General features: G+C 31.5%; 1 protein-coding gene and 2 non-coding genes across 13 annotated transcripts in view; 1 reads left to right on the top strand and 2 right to left on the bottom strand.

The window, feature by feature from the left end:
• The window catches only part of LOC129754380 (uncharacterized protein CG43867-like), a 691,811-nt gene that overhangs the window by 453,937 nt on the left and 215,300 nt on the right, over positions 1–22,574 (bottom strand). The window lies entirely within an intron of this gene.
• Trnay-gua (transfer RNA tyrosine (anticodon GUA)) lies at positions 4,645–4,756 on the bottom strand. Its single transcript has 2 exons — positions 4,720–4,756; positions 4,645–4,680 (listed from the first exon to the last, which is right to left on the bottom strand). It is a non-coding gene; the product is annotated as a tRNA-Tyr (tRNA).
• Positions 5,137–5,247, top strand: Trnay-gua (transfer RNA tyrosine (anticodon GUA)). The gene is made up of 2 exons: positions 5,137–5,173; positions 5,212–5,247. It is a non-coding gene; the product is annotated as a tRNA-Tyr (tRNA).

The raw sequence follows: 22,574 nt of genomic DNA, 5'->3' as shown, positions 1-22,574 counted from the left end.
AAACTTTAAAATAATGTCATTCCCTTATACAAATTATTGTTTTGAAATTTTGTCGTGATTTGCATTAAATTAAGACGACATTTCGCATGAAAAGTTCTTTTTACATAAACTCTTCAATGTGTTGTTATATTGTTGTAGAAATGCATTGGAGAGGCAAACAGTTTACACAGTTTGTTACAAACTGCTCGAATTTTCAAATAAACGGCCCATACTTCTCGTATTGATGAATTGAAATGCAAACCACCTGATGTTCTGTGAACCTCTCACTGTCCATTGTTCATCATTCTTCACTCTTGCATCGATCCGCGATGCGTCAATTTCATCCATCTCGCCTAAACCTGGAAGGGAAATGAGCAGACTCGGTAAATTTGCGCCATAATTTACGAGCTACCAGTTTTCGTCGTTTATAATCTGAATTTGGACAGTTTCCATGCAGCTTCTTTATGCCATCAGTCATCCATTTTCTTCTTCTTCTGCTTGAGGAGGTACTTTACAGACAGTGTTGACAGTTGAAGATTATGATGAAGAACCAGGTGGGTGTCCTACCTGAAAAGGATGAAGTGGTTAGTGGTGGTACAACACCTGTTTTATGAATAAAATATTTCGTCCTTTATCTTTTCTCTGCGGTGTTCGGTGAAGCTCTTTTTTCTTTTTATTTCAATTTTAGTGGAAATGTAGCATTTTTTCCGCACTAAATACCTCCAGCAGTGTAACGTTATCTGAGCTCTAGAAACGAAACGTTTCATTGAAACAGTGGAACGCTTTGTGCTGTCAACGTTTTTTTTTCTTCCAACCATTTCATTAGTTGCTGATTTTTTTTTTTGCTCTGTGGGTGCCTTCTCGAACAACGAAGACTCGGTGCTTCGCATTGGAGAATTTTCATTTCATTTGAGCGAATGAAATATCCGGTTGAAATACCTTCCGAATCACGTTTTGTTTCACGAATACTAAATTTCTTTTTCGCGATTTTTTTTTCGTTTGTGTTTTCGAGGAAACGAAACACCGTCAACAGTGTGTAGGTTAAGCGTTCTTCTTCGTGGAGAAAGAACAAGACTTATAAAAGTGAGAATTTTTTATTCGTTCTGAAAGTTCGTAAAAGGGTTCTCCACTTTTTCGGTTTCGTCTTTAGGTGAAGTGGGAGAAGACAAAACAAAAAATAATGATAAATTTAATGAAATTAAAGGTGGAAATAATGAAAGTTACGTGGCTTGAAATCGAAAATCTTCCCGCACCTTTTCGGGATGTTTCAGAGTTTCACGTCCGGAGTTCTCGAGCGAGCTTTGTTTGTTTATTTTGTCAAGAACAATACCTGCTCTACCCCGAGGGCTAACCCGGAGTGGAGGACGGATTTAAAAGCTACGACTTTCACCTTAACCGAACACCGGTTCTGGTAGGTTCTACGTTCTAACTACGCCGGTTCTCCGGAATATATTTCAAGTTTATTTTTTCTGTTTCCTTCGGTTTAAATCGAGCTGTGGCCGGGTTCTTCCTCCCATTCGTTCGTTTCGTTTCGTTTGTGATAAACGCTTTGCAGGTTCACCGGGCGTGCCTGGAATTAATTCAGCAGCAGCTCCTTAGAGTCGTGGCTCAGGAAAAGGTTTAGCCACGGACTTAGGAAAGGATTGCGAATGGGAAGGTCGGCTTGCTGATTCTCCATACAAAATCGGTGGCACTGGGTTTTATTTGAAAAAAAAAACTGACTTACTAACTTGATAAACCGTTTCCGGGTACAATCTTATTTATACCTGTCATCTTGTACAAGGTCTGCAGAATGTTTCGAAATAATCCATTTTGATAAGGGAGTCCCTAATGTTTGTTTTTCAACTCATTCTGATGATTCTTTGTACATTTGAAAATTTTAGTTTGAATGGATTGTTCTACCGATTTAGAAGTAGTTGAAATTAGTATATGTTTGTATTTTTTTTTCAATTTTGTTCAATCATTGTTCGTTCCTTTTGTTTCCACATAAAAAATAAAAAAATAAAAGCAAACCCCACACGAACAGGAAATGCATAATTCTGGGTGGTGAAATTTCATGCAACGATAGTGTCAATGAGAAATAGAACTGTTATGCGAACTCGTTGCCTGTCACTTGATTGCTGATTCTGACATTGGCACGAAATGCTGGTTTATATAGTGAGTTGAATTGTTAGCTGCATTTCCAGTCGTCGGAAGTTGCTTTATGAGAGATATCTACTATCATGGCGTGGTCTAAAATTGTAGAGGAAAGCAGGATTTTTACAGGAGTAAAAATCAGCAGCAAAAATAACCACACCCGTCAGTCACGGTCACCGCCTACTCCTTTGATTCCGGTTTCAGATGATTTAGTCTTAAACTTAAAAATTTCATTTATTCTATTCATTTTTAAGACCCAAGCTCGGATTTTTAACATAGCTCAAACAATCAAAATTTTATCGGGACCATGCTTTTTAAAATTTAAATCCATTGTTTGTCATATCTGTTTCCGAAATTTGTTGAAAGTATTAATTATTGGGGTTAATTTTAAAGTAGGTTTGAATGTCTAATTTGTTAATGTAAAGTTTTTCCAAAATGTTCAAGCTTATTTCCATCCTGAATATTACTTTTCAAAGAATCTTGACAAAATGATACCATATTTCATATTTAAAAAAAAAAAGATTTTACACACGTCTTTGTTTTTGAATTCTTTTACCTTTATTTTGATTTGGAATTGAAAAAAATGCATTCTCCATGAAATTTCTAGAACTAAGGTTTTAAATTTCGTTCGATCTTTCACTAAAAAGAATGGTTAGTAATTTTTCAATATTAAACTTTACTTAGTTAGTAATATGAAACGGAATCTGATAATACCATTTTCTTGATTACACTATCTTGTTTTATTCTTCCCACAACCTCGTGTTTTCCTGCAATTCCATCTGTCATGAAATTAGATTTATGACCGAAAATCACCAAAATTGAAACGGTTTTAATAAAAACGATGAGAAAACACATGTTTTTTCAAGATATCAAAACAACACTGGAAAATTCTACCTTTAACCAGAAAAAGGTTGCTACGATCGGCAATCAATGGGAGATATTAACCAAACAGTAGCGATACAAAGTGCTCCATAGAAGAGTTTAGAGAAATTGGGAAGCTTTAGGAACAGGCATATAATAAACAGGAAATTAGCTCCTTATGTCATTTTTAAGATAATAATTCTTGGGCAAAATTTTGTCATGAGAAGGTACTTGCAAGACACGTCGACGGGAATACATTTGATTTTTTTTTATAAAAATTTATGAACAATGTGCAAACAGCTCTCACATCAGAGCAGACATTTCAGAAGTGCGTTTTTCATAAATGAAAAAAAAAACTCTTAAATGAATCTATAAAAATTCTTAATCATTTTAAAAATTTATTCCAGTATAAAAAACAACTCAAACACTCCGTTGATTCTAGAATAAACCATCAAATTTGTTTCTCTGATTAACAGAAAACAGAATAAAATTGCAATTTTTTCAACCAGGTTTTTTTCTTGCTAGAATGCTTTCCAAAACAGAACTTTCGTAAATTTAGCATACAAATATCTCCATTCCAAGTTCCAAAAATTTTTTTTGAATAAAAGTTTTTGTAAAAATATCACTTTTTATTCAAAAACTTTAAAAAAACTGTGTGTGTGTTTTCAATCGCCAGAAAAACACCAATTTTTGAAACTCATTTTATCGCTATCAATATTTTTTCAAAAAATATTGAAAACACTAAACAGAAGAAAACCTTAAAGTTGATTCTACTTAATTTTTCAGAGATCTCTGAAGTAAAAAGTCGTAGTAAAATGAGTTTTTTTTTTTGTTTTAATATTTTAATGGCATTTCGGCGAGATGAACTCTTTGCTCGGCAACGGTTAATTCTTTATGGGAGGCGAAGCAATCGCAGCTAGATTAGGTGTGTAGGTACACATCTAATCCATCGGGTTGATTCTGTATGGGAGCTGCGATTGCTTCGCCTCCCATAAAGAATTAACATTTGCCGAGCAAAGATTCAACCGATTAGTTTGAGCTTTCTCCCACATGCCCTAGACTTACATTTTCAAAACCACCTTTCAATGTTTCTTCTCCAAAAGCGCCCTAGCTTTTACTATCCACCTATCATTTCCTATCTTTCAATTTCATTCTACTAGAGTTTATCTCGCCGAAATGCCATTAAAATATTATAACATAGTTATGACGGCGATAAAAATCTAAAAACATAAAATGAGTTTTGAATTCATTGCAAATTGACACCTTTTTTCCTATCTACAAAACATCAAACATTTACCTGGCATCGCGGATGCATTGATTTGCTGTTGTTTGTTGCGTTGCTATGAGCAACATATTTCCTCAAATGCTGTAAGTGTAGTGTTACCAAGAATTTTACGATGCCTTCAAAAACTCGAAAACTTTCGAATGTAGATATAAACTGAAAATTTATATGATATTTTCTAATTTTAAAAACGAAATCATGGCTAAACTTGATACTATGGATCTTGAATGTTAGGTTGTTGATTCTGATTTCAAATGATTGGGATGTTGTTTGTTGCTTATATTTATTGATAATTTCCATTGATTGTGGAATTCAAAATATATTGCCGTTTCACGCTGTCGTTGGAAGCTAGGTGAAGTTGAAGAACTTTTCCAAAAAATGGTTCATCCTTCGAGCCGGATTTGAACCAGCGACCTATGGATTTCTACCGGCACTATCACATGACTATGACAGTTATTCCTCTACAGTCCACCGCTCTACCAACTGAGCTATCGAAGGTTGTGATTGTTGAGCCGAACTGCATTCAATTTCAACAAAAATTCACCTAGTGCAGCTCCATCGTTAAGCTTAGCACAATAATTGACCCTCTCTATCAAAGCTTCGCTGGTCCAAACCAAAACGAAAAAAAAACGCAAACCCAACAAGCCGTCAGCCACGATCAGCAGCGAGCGTAAGTCAGTCTATAAATAAACAACGCACTCAGCTGATCGCGTTTTTGCCTTTTTCTGTTTTCGTTTTCGAAAGGCGACGACCTTGCTTGTTGCATTCAAGCAAGTGGGGTCTGTTTCTCAGCTGATTGAGATTGGGCTTACCTACCTTAGTTGAGCGATCAAAAATGCATAGAGACAACGAAAACCGAAAGTCGCTTGAACGTGAAGCCTTCGATAGCTCAGTTGGTAGAGCGGTGGACTGTAGAGTGATAACTGTCTCGATTTGTGACAGTGCAAGTAGGAATCCATAGGTCGCTGGTTCAAATCCGGCTCGAAGGAAATCCTTTTTTACTGAGTTAAGCTACTGATTAAATTTTAACAAGGGTAAAGCGTAACGATGAAGAATATTCAAATTTAAAGCACTAAGTAGCGCCATGAGAAAAGTTAATCCATGGATTTAAATCATTTCACGGATCCTTGAATCGTTCCTTGTTGTTGCCTCCCCTAAACATCATATGGGCTGAACGAGAGATGCGAGGAGGCTTCGTTTCGCTCCATCTAATCACTCCCCTCTTATCTCATAAGACCACTCGAGGAAAACATTTGTTTGTTTACAATCAAGACGGAGCGCGGTTGTTGGTGTCTGCTTGTCTGGTTCATTTTTACATGAAGCCAAAGGCGGAGGAACGAAGAAAAAAACTGAAATCGGTAAACCTAAACGATTTGTCGAGCCATCGACCCGCACTTTGAAGAAAAAGAAGCAAAAGAAACGTTAAAAAAGCCAGCCCAAAAATTCGGGCACCAGGTTGTTGTGTGTCTTATCGGATTTCAGTTATCTCCTCCCCTCGCTCGCTTGATTCGCGAATTTGCAGCAACCCCAACTCCCCCATCTTCTTTCTCCGCCAGCTTGTTGGTTTATTTTTAAGTTGCTTCAATTTCTGTTGGTACGCCTCACGCCTTCCTGTCATACTTTATCTCATTGATCACCAGGCTTCGCGCCACAGCCACTTCCCCCATAAAAAACTCTGGCTGACAATGTTGAATCCCTCCTCCACTTCGTCTTAGATTGGCATGTGCGTTTGGTGTTTTTTTTTTCTTCTTTCTACTCCGGTTTGCATCAGTGACACTTAAAGTTAAAGGTTGAAGTAGGTTACTTAAAACTCACTTGTGAGTCAGTGTGTGGTTAAAGTGAGGAAAGTTACTTTTTTTTAATAAATAATATGTTGTAATATGTTGAGGTTGTTAAATAATTATAAACTCAATAAAATTCTTATTAATATCATGTTGTATTTTCATGAAATTCGAATATCTATTCCTAAAAAAACCGGAAAAAAATCCTCGGAGCCGCAAAGTTTGAACAATTGGGAGAAATTGACAAAATAATAATATTGCAGATCAATTCAAAAAAGATTTTTATTGGTGTTAAAAACAGTTTCATTGAGCTGAGAAATCGAACAATATTATCTAGTACTCCAAACTGGTTATCCGGATTTGGGAATGGTAAGTTCGTATTGATATTAAAATAACAAGAAATTAAACTTTTCACCAATGTCGAATAGATTCCGTAGATAAAAGATCCCAAAACTCGGCACCACATCATTTTCACCACACACAAATTCAACTTTTCGGAGTACGAAAGGCAGCAAAACAAAAACAAACATCAGCAGGAGCAAGAAGCAAGAAAAAAAACAAACAAGTCGAGGCGAGGGTAACGAATAAATTCAAATTGAGAATTTAATTCCATACGGTCATAGAATTTTGGTGCAGTAATAAATTTCAGCGGCTCTTCTTCCGGTTTTTCCACCGGCTTTCGGGGATTCGTTTTTGTTTCCTTTCGTTTCACTCTTTTTTTCCCTGAGCGAGTCAATGGCATGGAAATTCGTCCACACTTGCTTGCTGCTGCACCCTTTTGGATCGCCCGAAGCTCCCTCTAGGCTCGAAAAGGAAGTTCCACTCTCCGGGATGGGAAAAACCATCCATGGAAAGTTGTAATGGTGCTGGTAGCTTTTTGGTGGGCTTTCGCTTTTTTGCCCCATCAAACTACTTTTTAGCAAACTCAAATGGGTAGCAGTGTGGTTTTCCTAACCTGGAAATGTTACAGACCGGGTGTCCCATTTCAAGCCTCGAATAACTTATTAAAGCTCAATTGCAGGGCTTACCGATTGATTTTCGAAACACCCTTGAAAAAGATGGAGAAAGATATCGAAACATCATGCATCACTTTTCCAAATCTGAATCAACTTCCCATAATTCCATATGTAATTGAAAAAAAAAACAAGTAGGCGAAGTGAAAATTTATTTTCGTAAACTCTTCCAAAGTATTCCCATTAAATCTGGGGTTTGTTATTATTTATCTTCTTGTTCTCTACAAAAAACAAATGAAGCAAAAAAGTTTATCACTCTATTTGAAACAATTTCCCTCTGCAACGTGTATGTGTGTGCACGTTGAGGTTGATGTTAGCTTTTTTCTGTTTTTGTTTTGCAAAGTTGTCTTATTTCCGGTTCAGAACACCGAGTCGAGTGACCGGTGACGGACAACAATTGCCATCAACTGGACACCGCACTGACTGACAGACAGGTTGTTGTGCTTGTGGGTTTCCTTTTCGGATCGGCTCCGGCTAGTTCCGGCTGTTGAAGCCCTAGAATGCCTTTCTTGATCAGTTTCCGGCCGAACTTTCACATGTCACCGGTTTAGGAATTGTCCTTTATTCTCAAGTCTGCAGAAACCGAGGAAATTTGATAAGGGTATCTTGTGTGATTTGTATTGGAGTATGAAATCATTTTTTTTTCTATTAATTTTACTTTTACAAAACTTAAGTGGTATAATCAAACTAATTCAGTGATCACATTATTTCAAATACTTTCAAGTCGTAGAAGTTTTAAAAGAATTTCAAGTTTTTGACACCACTGCACTGTCAGCATTTAAAGGGGAAGTGTTGCTCATAGCAACGTATCAAACAACTGTGAGTCGAAGCAATTATTTTCGATCGAAGCAATCTTTTCCTGATCATCGAGGAAATTTTCCATTCTAGTTCCGTCGTCATCAAGCAAAAACGTGTTTCAAAGATTTTCTGAAGTTTTCGTCGAATTCGTTTCCGTTTCGGTCGTTCTTATCAAAAAGTGAATTGCAAGTTTGAAAGAAAGTTGTTAGAAGAGTGCTAAATCTAATCTTTTTCCTCGAAAAATGGGACAACAGAAAAACTTGAAGTCATCTAATAATCGAAATGGGTTTGTGTAGTGAAAATTAAAGAATTAACAGATTTCCGTAGCAACTGTTATCCAAGGAATTTCAATCATCAGATAATAAATTACTGTTAATTTTTAGATCGCATGTGAATCTCGGGATCAAATTTCAAAATTAAGTCCTGTATAGCTGTTCGACAGGGTGCATTTTTTCTGGCCAGGTTTAAGACAAGGTAAGGAAATTTTGAATTCAATTCTTTTCAATATCAAATATCATCAACTTTCAAACCTCTCAAAAGAAAACACTACAGTGGAACATAGATTGTAGGAAAAAACTGTCTTCAATTATATTTATTCCTGAAGAATATGATTTAATTTGAAATGTGTGTTTATGACAAAAATGACAAAAATGACAAAAATGACAAAAATGACAAAAATGATAAAAATGACAAAAATGACAAAAATGACAAAAATGACAAAAATGACAAAAATGACAAAAATGACAAAAATGACAAAAATGACAAAAATGACAAAAATGACAAAAATGACAAAAATGACAAAAATGACAAAAATGACAAAAATGACAAAAATGACAAAAATGACAAAAATGACAAAAATGACAAAAATGACAAAAATGACGAAAATGACAAAAATGACAAAAATGACAGAAATGACAAAAATGACAAAAATGACAAAAAATGACAAAAATGACAAAAATGACAAAAATGACAAAAATGACAAAAATGACAAAAATACAAAAATGACAAAAATGACAAAAATGACAAAAATGACAAAAATGACAAAAATGACAAAAATGACAAAAATGACAAAAATGACAAAAATGACAAAAATGACAAAAATGACAAAAATGACAAAAATGACAAAAATGACAAAAATGACAAAAATGACAAAAATGACAAAAATGACAAAAATGACAAAAATGACAAAAATGACAAAAATGACAAAAATGACAAAAATGACAAAAATGACAAAAATGACAAAAATGACAAAAATGACAAAAATGACAAAAATGACAAAAATGACAAAAATGACAAAAATGACAAAAATGACAAAAATGACAAAAATGACAAAAATGACAAAAATGACAAAAATGACAAAAATGACAAAAATGACAAAAATGACAAAAATGACAAAAATGACAAAAATGACAAAAATGACAAAAATGACAAAAATGACAAAAATGACAAAAATGACAAAAAGGACAAAAAGGACAAAAATGACAAAAAGGACAAAAAGGACAAAAATGACAAAAAGGACAAAAATGACAAAAATGACAAAAATGACAAAAATGACAAATATGACAAAAATGACAAAAATGACAAAAATGACAAAAATAACAAAAATGACAAAAATGACAAAAATGACAAAAATGACAAAAATGACAAAAATGACAAAAATGAACAAAAATGAACAAAAATGACAGAAATGACAGAAATGACAGAAATGACAGAAATGACAAAAATGACAAAAATGACAAAAATTGCCCGAATTGCCAGAATTGCAAAAATGACAAAAATACCCAGAATTGCAAAAATAACAAAAATGACTAACAATGACGATGACAAAAATGACAAAAATTACAAAAATGAAAAAACTGACAAAAATAACACAAATGGCAAAAAATGACAAAAAATGACAAAAAATGACAAAAAATGAAAAAAAATGACAAAAAATGACAAAAAATGACAAAAAGTGAAAAAAAAAGACAAAAAATGACAAAAAATGACAAAAAAAAGACAAAAAATGACAAAAATTGACAAAAATGACAAAAATGACAAAAATGACAAAAATGAAAAAAATGATAGAAATGACAAAAACGACAAAAATTACAAAAAATACAAAAATTACAAAAATTACAAAACTAACAAAACTGACAAAAATGACAAAAATGACAAAAATGACAAAAATGACAAAAATGACAAAAATGACAAAAATGACAAAAATGACAAAAATGACAAAAATGACAAAAATGACAAAAATGACAAAAATGACAAAAATGACAAAAATGACAAAAATTACAAAAATGACAAAAATGACAAAAATGACAAAAATGACAAAAATGACAAAAATGACAAAAATGACAAAAATGACAAAAATGATAAAAATGACAAAAATGACAAAAATGACAAAAATGACAAAAATGACAAAAATGACAAAAATGACAAAAATGACAAAAATGACAAAAATGACAAAAATGACAAAAATGACAAAAATGACAAAAATGACAAAAATGACAAAAATGACAAAAATGACAAAAATGACAAAAATGACAAAAATGACAAAAATGACAAAAATGACAAAAATAACAAAAATGACAAAAATGACAAAAATGACAAAAATGACAAAAATGACAAAAATGACAAAAATGACAAAAATGACAAAATGACAAAAATGACAAAAATGACAAAAATGACAAAAATGACAAAAATGACAAAAATGACAAAAATGACAAAAATGACAAAAATGACAAAAATGACAAAAATGACAAAAATGACAAAAATGACAAAAATGACAAAAATGACAAAAATGACAAAAATGACAAAATGACAAAAATGACAAAAATGACAAAAATGACAAAAATGACAAAAATGACAAAAATGACAAAAATGACAAAAATGACAAAAATGACAAAGATTACAAAAATGACAAAAATGACAAAAATGACAAAAATGACAAAATGACAAAAATGACAAAAATGACAAAAATGACAAAAATGACAAAAATGACAAAAATGACAAAAATGACAAAAATGACAAAAATGACAAAAATGACAAAAATGACAAAAATGACAAAAATGACAAAAATGACAAAAATGACAAAAATGACAAAAATGACAAAAATGACAAAAATGACAAAAATGACAAAAATGACAAAAATGACAAAATGACAAAAATGACAAAAATGACAAAAATGACAAAAATGACAAAAATGACAAAAATGACAAAAATGACAAAGATTACAAAAATGACAAAAATGACAAAAATGACAAAAATGACAAAAATGACAAAAATGACAAAAATGACAAAAATGACAAAAATGACAAAAATGACAAAAATGACAAAAATGACAAAAATGACAAAAATGACAAAAATGACAAAAATGACAAAAATGACAAAAATGACAAAAATGACAAAAATGACAAAAATGACAAAAATGACAAAAATGACAAAAATGACAAAAATGACAAAAATGACAAAAATGACAAAAATGACAAAAATGACAAAAATGACAAAAATGACAAAAATGACAAAAATGACAAAAATGACAAAAATGACAAAAACGACAGAAAAGACAAAATTACAAAAATTACAAAAATTACAAAAATTACAAAAATTACAAAAATTACAAAAATTACAAAAATGACAAAAATTACAAAAATTACAAGAATGACAAAAATGACAAAAATGACAAAAATGACAAAAATGACAAAAATGACAAAAATGACAAAAATGACAAAAATGACAAAAATGATAAAAATGACAAAAATGACAAAAATGACAAAAATGACAAAAATGACAAAAATGACAAAAATGATAAAAATGACAAACATGACAAAAATGACAAAAATGACAAAAATGACAAAAATGACAAAAATGATAAAAATGACAAAAATGACAAAAATGACAAAAATGACAAAAATGACAAAAATGACAAAAATGACAAAAATGACAAAAATGACAAAAATGACAAAAATGACAAAAATGACAAAAATGACAAAAATGATAAAAATGACAAAAATGACAAAAATGACAAAAATGACAAAAATGACAAAAATGACAAAAATGATAAAAATGACAAAAATGACAAAAATGACAAAAATGACAAAAATGACAAAAATGACAAAAATGACAAAAATGACAAAAATGACAAAAATGATAAAAATGACAAAAATGACAAAAATGACAAAAATGACAAAAATGACAAAAATGACAAAAATGACAAAAATGACAAAAATGACAAAAATGACAAAAATGACAAAAATGACAAAAATGACAAAAATGACAAAAATGACAAAAATGACAAAAATGACAAAAATGACAAAAATGACAAAAATAACAAAAATGACAAAAATGACAAAAATGACAAAAATGACAAAAATGACAAAAATGACAAAAATGACAAAAATGACAAAAATGACAAAAATGACAAAAATGACAAAAATGACAAAAATGACAAAAATGACAAAAATGACAAAATGACAAAAATGACAAAAATGACAAAAATGACAAAAATGACAAAAATGACAAAAATGACAAAAATGACAAAAATGACAAAAATGACAAAAATGACAAAAATGACAAAAATGACAAAAATGACAAAAATGACAAAAATGATAAAAATGACAAAAATGACAAAAATGACAAAAATGACAAAAATGACAAAAATGACAAAAATGACAAAAATGACAAAAATGACAAAAATGACAAAAATGACAAAAATGACAAAAATGACAAAAATGACAAAAATGACAAAAATGACAAAAATTACAAAAATGACAAAAATGACAAAAATGACAAAAATGACAAAAATGACAAAAATGACAAAAATGACAAAAATGACAAAAATGACAAAAATGATAAAAATGACAAAAATGACAAAAATGACAAAAATGACAAAAATGACAAAAATGACAAAAATGACAAAAATGACAAAAATGACAAAAATGACAAAAATGACAAAAATGACAAAAATGACAAAAATGACAAAAATGACAAAAATGACAAAAATGACAAAAATGACAAAAATGACAAAAATAACAAAAATGACAAAAATGACAAAAATGACAAAAATGACAAAAATGACAAAAATGACAAAAATGACAAAAATGACAAAAATGACAAAAATGACAAAATGACAAAAATGACAAAAATGACAAAAATGACAAAAATGACAAAAATGACAAAAATGACAAAAATGACAAAAATGACAAAAATGACAAAAATGACAAAAATGACAAAAATGACAAAAATGACAAAAATGACAAAAATGACAAAAATGACAAAAATGACAAAAATGACAAAAATGACAAAAATGACAAAAATGACAAAAATGACAAAAATGACAAAAATGACAAAAATGACAAAAATGACAAAAATGACAAAATGACAAAAATGACAAAAATGACAAAAATGACAAAAATGACAAAAATGACAAAAATGACAAAAATGACAAAAATGACAAAAATGACAAAAATGACAAAAATGACAAAAATGACAAAAATGACAAAAATGACAAAAATGACAAAAATGACAAAAATGACAAAAATGACAAAAATGACAAAAATGACAAAAATGACAAAAATGACAAAATGACAAAAATGACAAAAATGACAAAAATGACAAAAATGACAAAAATGACAAAAATGACAAAAATGACAAAAATGACAAAAATGACAAAAATGACAAAAATGACAAAAATGACAAAAATGACAAAAATGACAAAAATGACAAAAATGACAAAAATGACAAAAATGACAAAAATGACAAAAATGACAAAAATGACAAAAATGACAAAAATGACAAAAATGACAAAAATGACAAAAATGACAAAAATGACAAAAATGACAAAAATGACAAAAATGACAAAAATGACAAAAATGACAAAAATGACAAAAATGACAAAAATGACAAAAATGACAAAAATGACAAAAATGACAAAAATGACAAAAATGACAAAAATGACAAAAATGACAAAAATGACAAAAATGACAAAAATGACAAAAATGACAAAAATGACAAAAATGACAAAATGACAAAATGACAAAATGACAAAAATGACAAAAATGACAAAAATGACAAAAATGACAAAAATGACAAAAATGACAAAAATGACAAAAATGACAAAAATGACAAAAATGACAAAAATGACAAAAATGACAAAAATGACAAAAATGACAAAAATGACAAAAATGACAAAAATGACAAAAATGACAAAAATGACAAAAATGACAAAAATGACAAAAATGACAAAAATGACAAAAATGACAAAAATGACAAAAATGACAAAAATGACAAAAATGACAAAATGACAAAAATGACAAAAATGACAAAAATGACAAAAATGACAAAAGTGACAAAAATGACAAAAATTACAAAAATTAAGAATGACAAGAATGACAAAAATGACAAAAGTGACAAAAGTGACAAAAATGACAAAAATTACAAAAATTACAAAAATTACAAAAATTACAAAAATTACAAAAATTACAAAAATTACAAAAATTACAAAAATTACAAAAATTACAAAAATTACAAAAATTACAAAAATTACAAAAATTACAAAAATTACAAAAATTACAAAAATTACAAAAATGACAAAAATGACAAAAATTACAAAAATTACAAAAATTTCAAAAATTTCAAAAATTACAAAAATGACAAAAATGACAAAAATGACAAGAATTACAAGAATGACAAGAATGACAAGAATGACAAGAATGACAAAAGTGACAAAAATGCAAAAGTGACAAAAATGACAAAAATGACAAAAATTACAAAAATTACGAATGACAAGAATGACAAAAATGACAAAAGTGACAAAAGTGACAAAAGTGACAAAAATTACAAAAATTACAAAAATGACAAAAATGACAAAAATGACAAAAATGATAAAAATGACAAAAATGACAAAAATGACAAAAATGACAAAAAAGACTAAAAAGACAAAAAATGACAAGAATTACAAAAATTTGAAAAAAAAATTGAAAAAATTACAAATTGACTCATCCAACGCCACTTCTAGAAGTTACAATAGCGGCAAAACAGAAAATAGTAGACTCATTTAAAGAAAATGACGAAATGGTCAAAATTTACTTTGATGACAATTTTCAATAATTTGTCAAAATAGCAGAATTTAAGAAATCAAACAGTGCTTTAGAAATTTCATTCATAAAAAGTTACAACATTGAAAAAAATATTGACAATTGTGAATAATATTTAAAAAATGTAAAATGGAAAATTTAAATTGATTTTTTTTAATAATTTGTTTATTTGAAACGGCTCATACCAAGGGTTTTAAAGAGCCAAACGCTTGTAAAATTTATTAAAAATACAAAAAATGACAAATTTTAATTTTTTTTTGAATATTTTATCGAGCAATAATACTAAAAAAAGCTAAAATGAAAGCAAATAAAACAGAAGGCACTGAAACATTTTTGTCATTTTTGTCTTAACTGTTTTTTTTATTTTAAATTTTAGTTATTTAACTGTCAACTATTGTTGACACTGTTTTGTTATTTTTCGAATTAATTTTGAAAATGAGAGCTTTCCATCTTTGTTTCAATTAAACGTTAACAAATATCTAGCTAGCAACAACCGAAATTCGTATGCCTTGAAGCATTCAACGACGTCTGTCGTTAAGATTAATTGCTACCTAGGAAAAGTTTGTACGACTTTGGACTTTGGGCTTTGTTTTGGGGACTTGTGGATGTGAAGGAAGCCTTCTACCGGGGTTCCTAGGCCAGGATTTATGTTTCTAGGTTCACATCTTTTCAGGTGGAATGGGGCGCGCCATAGCAAAAACTTGCCTCGTCAATACGTCACGTTAATGAAATGTATAAGCCCCGAAACGTGTCCCCACGAAAAGACGGCAGACGACAGCCTCTCAACAAACGGTCACACCGGAATCGAATCCGTCGTCGGTTAGATTCAAGTCATACGTCCGGGTCGAGAGCAGAGAGCAAATTCAGTAAAGGGCAATGCCACCCAAAATCTCTGATGGATTGTGGACAAAGTTTTTCCACCATCTTTGGGGACCTCGTCCTAGTTCCTTTTTGAGTCTCGATTAGCAAAACTCATTGAGGAGCCCCGTTTCCAAGAGAGAAGATTAATTATCCCACCGAATGAGGGAAATGAGTGTGGTTATCCATCCACCCACTTTAACCCCCCATTTCCCCCCTATCGGTACTTTTCTTATTTGTCGGAGCACTTGAAGAAAACTTGTTCCATTTCCGGCGCTTTGCCCCAAATGTGCGTCGGGGATCCCGAGAAACGGAATCGTCCCCGAAAAACTTTACCCAAAAGCCCAAACCCGAATGCTTCTTCTGCTTCTCTTGCTGCAAAATAATCAAAGGGAAAATGTAATTTTCAAACTGCCGTTACTGCGGAAAAGTCTCGCTTCTTGTTGATGTTGCTTGCTAGCTTCCAGAGTTTGGCTCCGTTTTTTTTTTGGCTCGCTGCGTTCAACCTTGGCTGATGAGAACTTGAGCCAATCTTGGTCCCTGAGTTATGTCTCACCCCCAAATGACGAAGAAGTAGAAGTAAACTAAACTTCCAAAATGCGAACACACAGCTTTAACCGCCATAAATATTTGATTAAGGACTGGGCCAAAGTTTTTTTTCCCCTCAAACGACGAAGACGATCCAACAGAATATAACGCAGACATTACTTGGTCACTTGCATAGTTGTTGATGATGCTACTTTTGATATCCTGAAGGTTTTCGAGGTTTTTTTTGTCTGTTCTTCTACTTTTTTCGAAGAGCTTTTTCACAGGTGGATACTCTCCGGGGTGTACGTATGCGGTCTGTGACTTTGAGTTTAAAAAACTTTCAGCTACTTGCTCCGATTGTTCCGAATCATAATGGCATTTTTGGTTTGGAATTTCGGAGATTTGATTTCAACACACCGTTTGAAATTGCAGATTTAAAAAGTGTTTCTGTTTTTTTTTCATGTGTCTTTAACATTATTTTTCTGATTCTTCTGAATTTAAATGATTTAAAAAAAAAGAAATAGAAATTATTAAAGATTTTGTCCTTAGTTGAACAATTGAAAAATTTCATCTGAACGCACATTTTTGCTGAAAAAAAATCAAAACATCATTTCCTAAGGTTAAGGTAAACAGGGTGGCCACAGAACCGGGAAAACCGGGAAAAATCCGGCAATTGAGAATCGCACCGGGAAAACCGGGGAAAACCCCGGAATTGAGATCCAAAACCGGGAAAAATTAACAAAATGAAACCAAAATTCAGTTTTGGTTTCAAAACCTAGGATTGAACCCAAAATTCAGAATTCAGAATTGTTATTAAAATTTCTATGTTAGATTTCAAAAGTTCCAAAAATGTGTGGTAAGAAAATTATAAGTGTTAAAATTTATAAAACCTCTCTGATCTCTCATCAATTACCATTGAATTGAAAAAAAAAACCTAATTTCTACCGAACCCCAGAGTTCAAAACAGTCTATAAGAATGAGTTAATAAATTCAAAAAGTCACTTAAATGTTTATCATATCATATTAAAAAAGTGAATTAAAGTTGAATTTTAAATTCAGAACTTGTTGCAAACTTAGAAATGTAAAAACAGCCTAATATTATAATTATCCAGTCGAAGTGTTTAATTCAAGAGTTAAACTAATCTCCAAATCATCTTTACGCACGGAACGGTGTATTATTTGTAGTTTAGTAACAAAAAAAATTGACATTTTTCAAAATTTTTCGGATTTAAATAGGAAACTATCTCCTATCAAACGTAGTGGTCATATTTATCTAAAAAATACTTCAAATTATACTTTTTAAAGCTTTAATATTTTACGATTTCTATGAATTTACAAAAACTTGGATTGGAAAAATTTTATGTCTGATCCGTGGCAGCAAAAATTGATGAAAATTTGAAAAATTTCCAGTGAAAACTACTGTCTTGTAAGTAACACTGTAAAGAATTTTTAAAAGCTTTTTAATGGGAATATGTTTAGAAGACACAATGTTCAAAATTCTGTTAAATTGTAACAGTTATTCAACATTGTATAGTGCCTCCCTCAAAATATATTTATAATTAAATAAAATAACTAACTTTGAAAATTCAGATATTTAATACATAGTTTAAATTTTGAATTTTCCATTTTTATTTAAAATATTTATTTCGAAATTGAAATTTCTTGGCTCAAAAGAATACAGTGGGTGAATTTAAACAAATGTCTCATTTATATGCTGTTTAATAGTCCCCCCCAATACTGTTAATACTAGACTGTGTACATTGTTCCTTATAGTTTTTAATGTCCATAACGAGATTTCCTAATTAGGATCGTTCTTGTTCAATTCTGCAATTAGAACTTTGGAATAATGAAGCAGAAACAATGTTATATATATTAAGTGTTTCTAAAAAACACAACTTTAACTAAGAATTTAAAATGAATTGGATTTTACAGTTTATTTGCTTTTCAAAAAAGAAAAAAAAAATGAAAATATGTTTGGTTTTTAAACTTATATATAAATAGGTTATAAATAGAAGACAAATAAGAAAACAGTAGGGTCAACCTAGGTTATTATGTTAAAAATTACTCTGATTTCTTGTTAGGTGATAAATTTAAATGTTGGCAATATTTCTAGAGGATTCTTAACATGTCTAGTAAAATTAGATTTGTGATCTTTAAAAAAAAATCATTGATTAGTCGTGGGGTATTTTCAATTTAACTTTTCATATGTTATGTAGACGGCTTCTTTTCAAGATCTTGATTGTTATGAGTATCATAAAAAGTAAATTTAAATACTCAAACAATTCCCGAAACTTAAACATTGGCCATAACAACCCCGTATTTTGAAAAATATGATTCAATTATGAACAAACCTCTGAGAATAAGTGTGATCGTTTTTTTTTAACAAAAATTTATTACACTTGAAATTGATCGAAGCAGTCTTTTGTTGCGTTAAGACGTGTTTTTTTATGTTGGTGAAAAAGTTACGCAAAATCAGAGAAGAGTAGGCGTGGGCTCGGTTCGATCGCACGTGTTTTTTTCTGTGCTGATTACAAATTGCGGAAAAATCATGTTTTTCAAGTGAAAATGAAAATTATTTAACGAAAAACAGTGTTTCGAATAATCCGCAAAAGATAGTTCTAGTTGTGCCAGTCAACACTACTTAGAAAAGTGTTAAGTTACGTTGTTAACCACTCAGAAATCGGAGTTCCGGAAATTTTTTCTCTAATTTGCATGTTTTAACGCATAAATAATTGCGAACAGGAAAAATAGAGAAAATTAACTTTGAAAGTGAAGTGAATCGAATTGTGTGGACCTGAATTTGGATTGGATTGGATAACGTACCTGCATTGAAATGGAATATGGCCGGAAGAGCTTTCCGGAGAAGCTTAATTCAAAATCATGGCAGATTCGGCAGCAGTTAATCGCTTACAAGTTTCCTCCGGATGTATCCCATTCCCATTTGGTGCAGTAATGGTCGTTTTATGGTGAGATCTGTCCATTTAATTTAGGTTAATTTCGAAGAAGTGTTGAATACTTTTGTAAGTTTAAACTACATCACTTTTCCATATTCATCAATCCTATCTGCCAAGTAGGATTTTCCAACAAAACGAATAACCTTTCCCTTTCCTGTCTGAAACAGCATCTTTATATGTAGGGTCGTATGAGTTCTCTGCCCCTGAAAAGTTCATTTAGCTGTTCAGACTATCCCTATATGATTACATTGACTTGCCACGGTGTGCATTGTGGTACCACACTGATTCTCAATAACAACACTTGAAATGAGTATTGAATCCAGGTACTCATTTTGGCATCTTGTGTTGGGCTTGATTATTAGTTGTACCTCGTGTATCAGCCAATGCTAGATGTGTGTAGTCACCCTATGCTATGCTATGCTATGCTATGGTGAAAAAGTTACGCAAAATCAGAAATTCATAAAGGAAAAGTGGAATTTAATCGCAATGATATCTTGGAAGACCCCAAGCGGAAAACATGCATTAATGTTACCAATTGAAGAGTGGTTAGTTTTGGCGTCGCTGAATCTTTCACATGTCGTCTAGCTTCGGTAAACATTTACAATTGTCTGTGTACATTTCAAATCGTTTTGATTTTTTATGTCTGCCAGAACATGTTTTATTCTTAACTGATTCCTGAAATTGTGAATTTGAATTGATAAGTGATTTTTATACAAAACCGGCCAAAGATGTTGGTGAATAGTGTAACATTGTGAAACAGTGCTACGAATTATTCCCCTAGAGTAGTTGAGCAATTGCTGTTTATCAATGTGGGCAATTCTCCCCAGATCTGTCGCTGAGTCTTTTAAAAAGTCCGCAAATAGTTGGCCAAAAAGAAAATAAGTTGAAAAAGGTATGGGAAAGTGCCAGTGCTCGGATAAGAACCGATAAACCTTTGGTTGGAAGTTAAAATCCTCCTGAGGAGGTCTAACTTGATAATGGAGGCTTGTATGTACAAAAATAAAGCGGCAGTGCCTTCCAAAGCCCTCAGGGAAAGTGTAAGGTTCAAGTAAAGACAGCATGTGTGGACATTTACTTATATAAACAGTCATTTGCATAAAACTAAAATTGTTGATGGCTTGGAAAAAGTTGTTTTCCTTTTTGGCATGCGTTTTTGTAAACGTCGTCTATGTCACGGCTTACTGTGACCTGGAAGATTACTAAAGTTGCTAAACAAAGATAATTATCCTTGATAATTTCTGTTTTATTCATGGTGTGGTAAGTATGTGGTATGATCAATGTCATAAATTATTAAATATATAATAGCTTAACTCTATTTAAGGGGAATTGTGGGGGGTTGGATAGGACATCAAATGAACAAAAGACTGAAATACAATGGATTGTGGGTCCAAGCCAGCCGGAGTATCTCGGCAAATTTGGAATTTTGCGAAAGATACCTTTTCATAATTCTAAATTTGTTTCGAACAGTTGGACGAGAGTTTGGTGAGTCAAACCTATCCCAACCAGTGGTAACGGACCCCTTGGTATTGCTGCAATTATTTGTTGTTGATGAGTTAAGTATGAACTATATTTGAATGTGCGATCGAGACTTCCCGTACCGACTCGGGTCGAAAGACCTATCAGCCACTGGTGGGTTCTCATACATACATACATAAAATTTATTACACTTGAAATTGCATCTATTTTCTGCTGAAGTAAAGTTTATGAAATTTTTGGAGAAGCTTTTTGATTTCTAAATTAAGAAATTCTTTCAAAACATTGCTTCGACATAACGTTTTTAAAGTACATTTTATTCAATTATTGGACATTTGCATGAAAAAACACACACACACACACTTTTTCCCCACCAACTTGAGCAGCATTCTTCTCGGTGGATCAAATTAAGCGGTTTGAAATTACTAGCAAATGATCTTTGAGTCAACTTTTGATAGAAATTGTTTTTTTTTTTATAGATATTCGCCTGGTGTGACATTCTTGCATAGAAACATCAACATAGAGACAACAACCTTGAAGAAAATTTCGTATAAGCTTAGAACAAAGTAGACTTGTTCATATTTTTATTCGGAAGTTAACACTGGAAATGATCGAAAGGGAAAATGATCCAAAAGACACATTGGACACTTTTGCGTAGAACGGCAGTATAGAGTCGTCAATTCCAGCTCTTCTATATCATTTTGAGGGAAGATGATAAATACCTTAAAAAAGAATCGAGTTCGTCTGAATGTTCAATAATATTAATGCGATGAAACAACCAAATCAATGAAAATTTTGCTATACTTCGACGAAATAGGACCATCAAAGACTGGAAACCGGAAAATACCGGGAATTCAAAAATGAAAAAGTTGTGGCAACCATGGGTAAAGGCTAAGGTAAAAGTTGTCAAGTTTTCATTTTTTTTTATTTGAAAGGTGTCGTTTTTTTCGCCTGAAATGGTTGGTTTAAAAGCCTCAAATGCATATCAGGGTTGAATTTCAGCGATAATTGGCGAATTTACGTTATTTTTTGACGTGTGTAAAACATCGCACATCGTGAATATGAGTCTATTCCGAAAAGTTCTCCATGGAAGTGATAGGTATTCTTAAATATCTCTTTAACATTTTCTCATAAGCTTTTGAATCTTATTTTGAAACTCCACGTTTAAAAAAAGTTTGTATCAAACTATATAAATTAATAATAATATTTTTTGGTATGACCTTTTCTTTGGTATGACCTTTTGATCAAGTTTCTAAGAATTTTTCTACGTCATTCAACGAGTATGTTTCCCTCTAAATTAGGCATTAATTTTCAAACGAGCAGTGATTACCTCAAACTTTCACCAGTCAGCTTCCAAACATCAGCAATGTAATAAAAGTTTATACATAAATGCATTCGCCCCCATGCTTCGACGTCGTCAGTTCCCGTCACGGAAAATTGTTAGAATGAAACGAAAACAATCACCCGGAAAACAAATCACCCAGCAATCGAATCAATTTACGACCCCATTAATAATCCCCTGGGAGAGGGAGAGAATGGCAGGACGGCTTCTATGCAGTTGAAACAATGTTTTCCTACATTGCTGGTTATCAAACCACATTTTACTGCTGCAGCCCACCACTCACTACTACTAGGACTAATAGTTACGCAGCATTTTATTACCCTGGACCCATTGCTCATGGAACGATTTCTCCCACCAATTCCAGTTCAGCCCCATCAAATGATTTCATGTTTGTATGACGACCCGGCAGTGATAATTATACAAATTAAAGATAACAATTATTAATGCATGCTTGGGTCATAAATTTGCATACCGAGCTACAAGCTGA

The sequence above is a fragment of the Uranotaenia lowii genome, chromosome 3, assembly GCF_029784155.1.
Source record: "Uranotaenia lowii strain MFRU-FL chromosome 3, ASM2978415v1, whole genome shotgun sequence".
Lineage (NCBI taxonomy): Eukaryota > Metazoa > Arthropoda > Insecta > Diptera > Culicidae > Uranotaenia > Uranotaenia lowii.
Note: the sequence above shows the minus strand (reverse complement) of the source record. Positions and strands in the feature narration are given on the sequence as shown.